The following is an 11,360-nucleotide window of genomic DNA, read 5'->3' on the forward strand; positions in this document are numbered from 1 at the left end:
ATTGCCACTCTACCATTGATGGAGAGGGGGTTGCAGTGAATGAGGAACAAATGATATCATTAATTTGTGTTGGGAGAAAAGAACGCTTGGAAATTTGTTTTTTTTTGTTTTTTCCTGAGGAGATTGAATGTGCGCGGGAAATGGCGGACGTGCACGAGATGGCGATGATCGTGCTCGATAGTGACCATGAAGGAAGAGAGCCGGGGGTCGAGTTGTTCGAGGATGATAGGATAGAAGCTTCCACCGTCCCAAGCGTCAGTTCCCCCTCCTCCACAGTGGTGGAGAATGAGACGCAGGGAGCATGACTCTCCTCCAGTAAAATGACTCTCCTGGTCATGTTAAAGCAATTAATGAGACAAATGAAGGAACAAACAAGTGAATTGAACGAACAAATCAATAAACAAAGTGAAGAAACCAGTAAATTGATGGAACAAATTAACGGAATGGAGAGTAACATGAAGGGAATGAGTGAGCAAATGAACGAGTTTTAGGAGGGAATAACACAGGAACTGGGGTCATGAATTGATGGAGTAGGGAAAAGGAATAACATGAAGAGAATGGAAAATGAAATTGATGAATAAAGTAGAGAAATGGAAAAAGAAATGGTATTAGGAGGACAGATTGGTGGAATGGAGGATGAAATTGATGAACAAAGGAATGAAATGGGAGAAAAGTTGGAAGAAGAAATTGGGTCAACAAATAAAAGAATTGACAAAGTAAATGAGGACCTGGAGGGCTATCCCACCTGGGTGAATGCCAGAATGATATAGCAGGTCGAGGAATTTGGATTTTGTCAGCGTCAGGGCAACGGTTTGGTGCAAAAGTTGGAAACTTGTCTTACAGAACAAGAGTGGATGTTAGTTGGTAAAGACTTGTGGGGCCACAATTAATTGGGGAAAGGATGGATGAGATGTTACAGGAGCAGCTGAATATTTGGGACAATACCATCAAGGGAAAGGTGGTGGAACCAAAAGTTTCTGTTATTCTCAAGGGTGACATTGATGGTTCTGTTGAGACCATGCTTGGGTTGATTGACATGTACAAAGCCAGTAGTGAAGTTAAACTGGACTTGTTGCACTCTGGTATTGGAGATGTTACTGAAAAGGGGCGAGCAAATTTTGGCAGAGCCAATGTTTGAACCATTTGTAGAACATTAAGTGGAGGAGAGTGACAGTAATGTTGACATGCCAAATACCAAACAGGTTGCTGAGCTTGAGGCAGCTGAAGGTGAGCTTGCTGATGTAAACTCTGGAGAAAGAATTGCCCAATTTGTAAAAAAGCAAGGCGGTTTAACAGTCACAGACGGACCTCAAAAGGAAGAGCAGGGTGTTTGTCAAATGGACAAGTGGGAAAATGATGTTTTTGAAAGGAATTTGCAGGACCAATCCCAGAGTTCAGATTTGGATTGTAGTTATGAAGGCCAATGCCAAGGCAGAAGGTTTTGACGAGTCGAGTGCTTCTCGCTGTTGGAATGCAGATAGTGCAGCTGTCGTTGAGAGTGAATCTACAGAAATGTTTTTTGATGATTGTACAGTAGTGAAGGACACTTTGGATACTGTGAAGAAAGATGGCATTGAAGTTGCGTAGGTGCTGGGTGAGGAAACTGATCTTCCTGAAGCATTGCTTTCTGAACGTTGCACTTACAGGGAGGCAAATCCTGAAGTTTGTTTTGTTGAGCCAGCATTGGAACAATCCCAAGAAAAATGTGTTGAGGAGGAAAGTTGCAACAACTGTAACTTCTTGTTAGTTGAGCAAGAGGCTCATCTTGAATCAAACCAAAGTGAGGCAAGTGCAAGCTTTGAAGAGAAAATGCCCCCACTTGGTGTGAATGTGAAGGATTCTAGTAATGAAGATGATGCTCAGCATTTTTCATTGGATGAACTTGCAGTTGCTGATTTACCCTGGGAATTCTATCCAGATGTCAGTCCTACAAATTCATGAACAAGGGATATTGAGGAGAAACAGCTGGATGAATTGCATGATGAAGGTGAACTGCCAAATACTGGACTGTTTCGCAATGGGAACCAAGCTGAACTTTATGAAGAACTTTGTCAGTCTTCTTTTGATCTAGTGGTTGAGAAGGATACTCCAGAAATTGTACCACTTGAGAAGGAGTTTGAAGTTGAGGAATGTGTTGTGTGGAGTGAGCCATTGGATGATGATTGTTAGATTGGAGGCAAGAAGGAGATGGATGAGGAAGATGAGCTTTATAAGGAGTTTCTGTTTGAGGTGAACACTTGCCTGGAGATCAGGGCATTGCATACTGAACTGATTATGTCTGGATGGTGCTTATGTCCAGGCGGTGTTTGTCTCCTGACTGAGTTTGTATCCGGGCATTGTTTATCTCTGTACAGTGTTTGTGTCCGGGCCATGTCTGTTTGTCTCCAGATGTGTCCGGGTGGTGATTGTCTCTGGACGTGTCCATGTTTGTCTCCAGAAGGTGTTTGTTTCCTGACATGTCCGGGCGGTGTTTATGTTCAGATGGGAGTTTGTCTCCGACCGTGTCCAGGCGATGTTTATGTCCAGATGGGAGTTTGTCTCTGGACATGTCTGGGCGGTGTTTGTCTCTGGACAGCTTGGCTCCGAACGCATCCACCAGGTTTTGTCTCTGGACCTGTCCGGGCGGTGTTTATCTCTGGGCGGTATTATACTATAACTGGTAGAAAATGGATTTCAGACATTATTTTGTTTCCATCTTCACTGTTCTATGGAAAATCATTTTTATGACAGTATGAATCATAATTAATGCTCCATTGCACGTCTTCCTTCTCTTCCTCTCACCCCCATGCTGCCTTCCTTTCCCACCCCTCCTCCCTCTCCCTCTCTCCTCGCTCCCACACCCTACTTCACTCCCTCTCCCTCCTCTCTTTTCCTTGCCACCTCCTCACTCTCCTCCCCCTCTCTCTTTCTCCCCTGTTTTTCTCTCCCCCCTCCCCCCAACCCTTCCAACCAAAAGTAAACTCGATCTACTCCACTGATTTGAGCCATAAGCAAGAGCAGACCCGTTCTCAGGTGGCGTTTCAGCTGCTTCACAGCAGGCTTCCCCAGGCCAATAGACCCCGAGCCTCGGCACGTGTCCGGATTTTATTCCGATACGACTGCTCATTTACGGTCACATGCTGGTGCTTGAGATCAAATGGAGGAGTGCTTTTTAATTTGATTTTGAAACCATAAACAAAATGAACATCAAATCACATCATCGATGGGCTAGTCTGCTCTTTTTTTTTTTTTTTTTTACTTACATATAATATGGTGTTGTACATGTGTGGGAGAGCAAGTGTCTGCGCTTCTTGTTGTTTTTGTGTTTCCGGAGCATGAACATGGCTGGTTTTCTTGTCTGCGTTGGAAGTGATGAGGTGTGGGTTGTATGATTGTTGGGGTTCTTGTTGGGTGTTGTATACACGCAGATGTGGTGTTTGGGATTGAGTGTTGTTGTTTGTTGCTCACCTTATCCAGATGTTTGCACCATCCAATTTTCACCGTTTGCATCAGAGGTGTGTATTGTGTGCGTATGTCCACAGTCTCCCCAGTTGGACCACCCTCTTGGCTCTTCACGTTCCATGCTTCAAGTATCAACCTGTGTCGTTTGTTGGATATTGTGTCTAGAACACGGGTCCCATCAAAGTACAATTTGTCGCTAGATTGCAGTTATTGACGTGCTATGGCTGACTGTGTCACCTTTCCAAGTCTAGTTGCTCAATCATGTTCATCCAGCCTTTGCTTTAAATTCTTTCCAGATTTACAAATGTATAATTTGTCACAGTCTCTGTATGACGAATGGTAAACTACTCCCGATTTATTACCAGTTGATATTGTGTCTTTTAGTTTTGACATGGCATTACAGATGGTGCGTAGAGGCCTGTAGGCTACACCAATCCATATGCTGCGTACTATCGTGCCAATCCTTTCAGAAAGGCCCGAGTAGTATGGTAGTATACAGTGCCCAAATATGTGTGGCTCCTTCCGTTGTCAGTTTTGGTTCTTTCAAGGTGGGGAGTATCCCTTTGCTGTTCCCATATTTGAGCTGCACTTTTCTAACTAATGTGATTTCTTTTATTGCATTGGCTTTGGAGGATGACTATGTCTGTGCATGAACTGTGTCCAGATGTTCAACACACGTGTTTTCCGAAAAGTTCATCCAACTGACGTGTGCTATCCTACGATCGGAGCGGCACCACAAGTACAAGGAACACCCTTGTTTGAACCATAAACTGAATAAACTCAAGCCGTCCAGAGACACCCAACCAAAGAGGTCGTTACGTAACCTTTCCGAAAGAATACTCATACCGACGGAGAGATGTTTACTCGAACAAGGATTTAATTTCAACACAGCAGATGCTGAAACTGTGTGTCTACCAGGGGGCCATCTTGGTTGGCACTCGATGCTGGTTCGCAAACAATGATGTATTTTTGGTTAAAATTGAGAACATGAATTTACCTGTCTTTTGTTATTACATACCAAAATGATGCAAATCAAAGTGATCATATATAACCAGCTTTTATTATGTGCAGTGAGTCTGTCAAAAATCGATGGCAGAGTGAGCAGCCGAGAGAATGTGCATGTCTGCTGCAGGCATGGTGATTCATCAATGTGTATCATCCTTCGGATGGACGTTAAACTGGATGTCCAGTTGCACACTCGTCTCTAAACTGTCTGTAGTTATCACCGGCACCAGCCGGTTTGTGAAAGACTTAGGTCAAGCTTCCCTCGGTCGACCGGACGATAAGGTGGGATTAATGGTGGCCATCAACATGAATGCGCTCATTAATTCTCTCCATTAATCCTACCTACCTAAACTGTTATTGACCAATTTGCGACCTACAAACAAATCGACTTTCGAACAGGGTTCATGTGATGAGCGTCAAATGAGAAGCTGTGATACTGAAGTGATATTTCAGAGCAAAACTACCCCATTCCTGTCCATCAACAGATAAGAATACCTGTGAAACATCTTTCCACAACCTTCCTGTAACGATTGGAGCAGTTTATGGCTGCACAAGCTGGCATTTTAACATTTTTTGTGGCTTTTTCAATTTGGGACGCGTTCAAAACGAACCGGATCTGCGTACGAGTCGGACAAGTGGTGCTAACCAAGATGGCACCGGTCATGTGGCCTCGAGCTCACGGTGGCTACACTTTTGACTGGTTATGAGCATTCTATATATTTTCAGTTTAATGCTCATGATGTCTATCTCCATGTCCATGCCAATGTCCATACACCCTCATGTGTGGAAGGTGTATGGACATGGATACCCAGCAGGATGAAATACAAAACCTGTCAAAGGGTGGAAGAGCTCCTTGTGAGCTAATGGCCATCCATAACTGGTACCAACTGCATCTGCCGACGTCCTCCTGCAGTTGGTTACCTTTCCTTGGAGGTTGGTGACAGGATTTTTACTCCGGTCACCATAAAACACTTCATTCCGCAAAACACACAGGTGTGTGGCGGGGTGGTGCTGAGGTGTCGTCCACCAGACGGTGGCCTCCTTGGGTTAACTTGAGGTGCTCCCTTCTGGTGGGTTCCTGGAATGTCCCATCCCTAAGAGATGGGGATGGGCTCGGCATCTGCCTGGAGGATGGCCAGACGGAGGCCCCTAGGGTACCGATGGAAAGTGGACGCAGCGACGTGCTGTGGCGCATTCTCTCAATGTAAGTATGTGTTCATGTTGACGGCCACCATTAATGTCATCCCTTCTCGTTGGGTCGGCCGAGGTAAGTTTGACCAAAGTCTTTCACGAACTGGTTGGTGCCGGTGATGGCTAGAAAGTTTAGAGGCGAGTATACGATGGGACGCTCAATTTAACGTCCATCTGATGGATGACACATTGATTAATCGCCCTGTCTATGTAACACTGTGGTCGACAGTTTATAGCTAGGTCGAGATTCGAACCCACTCTAGACACTTCAGAGGCGAGTGTACGATGGGACGTCCAGTTTAACATCCATCCGACGGGCGACACACATTGATGAATCGGCATGCTTGCAGCAGACATGAACATTCTCTCGGTTGCTCACTCTGCCAACGATTTTAGCATCCATAATAAAGTTGGTTACATTTCATCACTTTGATTTGCATCATTTTGGTACGTAATAAAAAAAAAATGACTCATAACTTCATGTTTTCAATTTTAACCAAAAACACATCATTGTGAAATAATCGGGCAGACTTGATCTTCGTAAGTTTTATTACAATGGCCCGAGTTCTCCCAAATGAACGATATTTGTTCTTGAACTTTGTTGTGAAAAGGGAAGGATGAAGGAAAGTGTTATAGTTACAATGATAAGTTTATTATCGAAAAACGATCACACAAAAGGTGAAAAAAAAAACCTCCCCGATAGTTTCTCGTTTTAAATTACTCGCAAACCGCATGACTGCAATCACCTTTGCCCAACATCGAGTTATTGACCAAGTTGGAGTCCGGTGGCTACACCGCAGTCTGTGTGTTGTGAATTGCAATGAGCATTCTATTTATTTTCAGTTCAGTGCCTGTGAATTGTCTTGTATTCGACCCTTTACGGAGTAAAATAAAAGTAAAAATATGATAAATATCAAATTTATGATACATCTGGCAGCTCTGTCTGACTCCCGAGGCTTCACCTGCCCACAAGCACTTTCAAAATGACGTATTTCTGTCCTTGAATGCGTGTCCTACAATCATGCATATGCAGAAACACAAATGGCTGACGGCAAGACAGTGGCCAGCCCAACCATGTGATGGTAGGGCAAATAAGCTGTATGGGGCCCTCGGACCTCAAAAGATCTGAACAGAAGGATTCTCATTGACTTGCTGACCAGCTGTTCGTGTTGTCCGATTATGTCTACAGAAGGTCGTATTACTTCTACGGAAACCGTCCGTGACTCAGGGACATCGTGAGCAGGTATGTTCTCATCAGCCTTTAGGGGAAGCTGTGCCATGTCTCGGGATTTCTTGGCGGCGGTTCATTGAAGAGGTTTCAGATATTTGTTTGTCGGCTGTTCTTGTCGCCAAAGAGCTGTGATGAGTTAACCATTTTGAAATTGTTCTCAGTTTGATTCTTTAGTTTGCTCAAAAGTGTTTAAAACGACGATACAGGGAATCACCCCCGTGCAATGGCTGGCTTATTTTGGCTGGCCTTGCGTAAAACGTGTGTGCAGCACATTTGCACAAAGGCCTTTTCGAAGTGAAGCTCATGACAACATTTCAAAAGGGTTGTATTGGGTTGTGCTATGACTGGGTGAAAGGGTGGATGGTGGTGGTGGGGAGGGGGGTGGTGGTGACCTGAATCTCTGCTGAAGGTTTGCACTCGAATCAAGTGGAGTGGCCGTTCTAGTTTACACTGTGTTTTGTTGCCTGGTGATGTAAATGTCTTAATGCACCTCTTATATAATATGTACATTCATTTTCCTTTGTTTCAGATCGTTCATCACCTTGTGTGTTGAGGTTACAATTAAAAAAAAAAATGTACCCCATGAAATTGCGAAAGTGACCCAATCGCTAACGCGTGAAATGTGATTATTGCAAAAAACGAAATGGACTCCGACTACCAAGAAACACATGCCAAAAAGGCGCACAGTGGCTTGAAGTGTACATTCTGGCAACGTCGCCATCATTCGGGCAAATCTGTAGCGGCCCACTTAAAAAAATTGGCTCGTACGTCCATGCGCTTTGCCGAGTACCATTCTAGACTGTGATGCAATTCCATACCCCTGGGCCAATTGCCCCCAAATTTCCTCCACATTACTGTAACACATGGTAGGTCAACATCACAATAATGACAATTCTTCATGAAATTGATGTCAAAATAGGGAATAGTAGAGTGCTGTGGGCGATCGAGCGACACGTACCCTTCTCAGCAGGGAGGAGAAGGGTGGAGCTTGGCTTACACCTCGGCCTTTTCGCATCACCCTTCACTCGAAGGGAAAATATTTGGCGAGAATCAAACCAGTTGCATTTAAGCATTTATATTCCGTATGCAGAATCTTACTAAAATAGAGCAAACGTTGATGTCACCGAAACTCCAAAATTGACATTTAACAATTCTTAGGCCGACGTAGAGGTTCCAAACCCGGTTCTACCGCTGGTCCCCCCTCCATCGCCGCACTAGCATTTAGTGGCCACCCAAAGCCAGCAGATGGGCATGCATTTTAGCCTTAGTCTTGTGCACACAGTCCGTCCAGCACGCACTCCGGCCCGAGCTCTGACAAATCGAGAAGTGTATTCCCGCCAGCAGGGCGGTGGTGCCCGCCAGTGGAAATTAACATACAAAGGGTCCACAGTCAGCATGGGACTACAATGAGTGTTCGTCGTCGTCACACCATCCTGTACGACCTCAACTTGTACTGATATATTGAGAAATGGCAAAACTAACGGCGTGTCTCCAGCAGTTGCATCTCATTCAAAGAACACGTTGAACACCACGTGTTGGGACGCGCATCATCCAAATCAACTTGCTTGATAGGAAAATATCGCCTGCGTATTTCATCATTCGTAATACTACATTCCACCTTCATATTTCTGTCTTGATGAAATAACCACAAAAAAATTAATTACCCCGTCGATCAGCAAATGCATTCAGCAGGGGATAATGAGGAATATTAAATTGCACTTCCTCTGCATGAGAAGATGGAGAAAGCTGCAACAACTGTTCGCTTTAGCTATTTCCATATACCTCCTGCTATAAAACGTCTCACACTTCCTCGCGAGGGAGAGAGCCTTCGTTATATGGTTCGTGCCAGTGTAATTATGTCATCGTATACAAATCGTACCCTTGTCACCTGTGCATGTGGACTCGCAGGTACGTTATGTAATTACACAAAGTACAGTATATATTTTATATATATATATATATATATATATATATATATATATATATATATATATATATATATATATATATGTATATATGTATATATGTATATATATATATATATATATATATATATATATATATATATATATATATATATATATATATATATATATATATATATATATATATTTTATATATATATATATACTTGGCATAACCTACGGTGAAAGAAATAGATATATTTAGAATTAAGTTTGTCATTTTTATATTTCATACATACATTGCTGTTTCTGGTGTATAAGGAGGAAATGTAAACATGAGTCTCAAAGCAGCATTGGCATTACCACAACACAGATGTATATGTTTTCCTCTCACAAATGATGAGTCACGTGCGTGAGTAACTTCGACAAAAGGAATTTGTTTTCTTGACGTTTATGATTACGAGAGTTTGTCAGAAAGCAAACCTTATGATTGATGTCAAATTGTTTTTGCCTGCGTCGCATTACACATTCCGAGAGGTTACATTGTAAAGAATAACAAAGAAGGACAAAGCATGACATTGTAAGAAGAGCATTGCAAAGAAGAACAAAGGATGATAATGTGGAGTGTTGTAAAGAAGAACAAACAGTGACTCTAATATGAATTGTATGCTCTAACACTGCAGTTTGTACAATCATAACATCATCACAATGGAGTCACTGAAGCTATGGTAGTATTTGTATTATGTCTTGTATATATAGTTGATCATCTACTACTACTACTACTACTACTACTACTACTACTACTACTACTACTACTACTACTACTACTACTACTACTACTACTACTACTACTACTACTACTACTACTACTACTACTACTACTACTACGACTACATTAAAAGCACGAATTGTTCCCACCTTGCGGGTTCGACTGGGGAAAGTTTTTGGCCGGGCGGGGAAAGTCTTTCATACAAACGGGCTGTGCAGACCTGATGTTTGCCTGAAGGTAGTCGGAATTTATAATTTGCTTGGGGTGCCGGTGATGGCTCAGCTACTTTTTTTTGTGAAAGACTCCATGGGATATTTTGGTTCTATAGGTATTAGGTAATACTATAGGTGATGGGACCCCAGCTAATACTCACACACAGGATAAGGCAACACTGCTGGCATAGCACCACTCTGAGAGATTCTTGTCATGTGTGGAATCAAACCCAGATTACATAGTTCAAAGGCAACATGCTGCAGGACTGTGTGTGTGTGTGTGTGTGTGTGTGTGTGTGTGTGTGTGTGTGTGTGTGTGTGTGTGTGTGTGTGTGTGTGTGTGTGTGTGTGTGTGTGTGTGTGTGTGTGTGTGTGTGTGTGTGTGTGTGTGTGTGTGTTATCTAGGGCAGCCAAAAGTTGCGCCCCATTGGGATTTTAATTGATACAATAAAAATCATAATAAATGTTGAAATACATAGTGACCTGTGGCAAAAGAAACAAAACTTTAGTAACAAAATTATTGTAGTAACAACATTGTTTTAATAAAAATATTATTTGAGTAATCATTCAGAATCCTATGGAGTGCTAGTTTTTACAAACCCAGTGGGTTGCGACTTTTTTGGGCCACCATGTATCGTATATGAAAATATATATATATATATATATATATATATATATATATATATATATATATATATATATATATATATATATGATTTGATTAATGTGATTAATGTGATTATTTGTTGCACAGTAGAAAAGGCATAACCAACCAAGAATTTGCATGAAACGTGACTCCGCCAACTTTAATCAAGTGAGAAAGGGCAGGCTTGGTCTCAGGTGACGTTTCATTCATGGTCCACAAGCATTGAAGTCTTTGGTCCACGAGGCTTGCATTGAGGAAGTTTGTGGACCACAAATAAAACGCTATGCTTGTTCTTTCCTTGCAGTTTCAAATTGGTGAAGTTGTGTCGACCAATAATTGTCGGCTGGTCATGGCCTTTTCTACTGCACAATATATTTTCGCAAAAGACACTGCAGGATCTTTACCATTCACCAACGAATGCGACAGGACACAGGACACTGACTTGTACTCGCAGGCAGGATGAGGCAACACGACTTGTGCAGCAACAATCCGACAGTCATGTCAGGAATCAAAGCCAGATTAGCTGGTGCTTAAAGTTGACATATATATACATGTGTGTGTATATATGTATATATATATATATATATATATATATATATATATATATATATATATATATATATGTGTGTACATACATACATACATGTTGCAGTACATGACAAGTTTCTCAAAAGGAGACTGTGTTGAAATGTTTCTGTTTTTTGTCAAAGTAGAACTTTTTGTAATTAATTTTCCATGTACATCTTAAGACTTCTCCGAGACAAAAACAATATGGTTACAAACCAGGGCCAGTCCAAATGTACTAGTAGGTCAGCCATTTATATACCAATAGCATTCATGCATTCACGTGAATGCGTCCATCCACAAGCATTCACGATAGGATTTGTAATCAGGTCTCCTTCCTATCCTCAGTAAGTGCTGTGGGAAACCAAAAATAACAATTGCTTTACAATACATGTCC

The 11,360-nt window shown here is 42.2% G+C and overlaps 2 protein-coding genes across 3 annotated transcripts in view; one reads left to right on the forward strand and one right to left on the reverse strand.

Annotated features, from left to right (window-relative positions):
- Positions 1 to 11,360, forward strand: part of LOC147024826 (uncharacterized) — a 91,617-nt gene that overhangs the window by 41,195 nt on the left and 39,062 nt on the right. The gene's annotated exons all lie outside the window — the stretch shown is intronic.
- The window catches only part of LOC147024827 (ALX homeobox protein 1-like), a 33,844-nt gene that overhangs the window by 21,613 nt on the left and 871 nt on the right, over positions 1 to 11,360 (reverse strand). The gene's annotated exons all lie outside the window — the stretch shown is intronic.

This window comes from Eptatretus burgeri, chromosome 6, assembly GCF_056783735.1.
Source record: "Eptatretus burgeri isolate ZD-2024b chromosome 6, Ebu_testis_v1, whole genome shotgun sequence".
NCBI classification, from domain to species: Eukaryota; Metazoa; Chordata; class Myxini; order Myxiniformes; family Myxinidae; genus Eptatretus; species Eptatretus burgeri.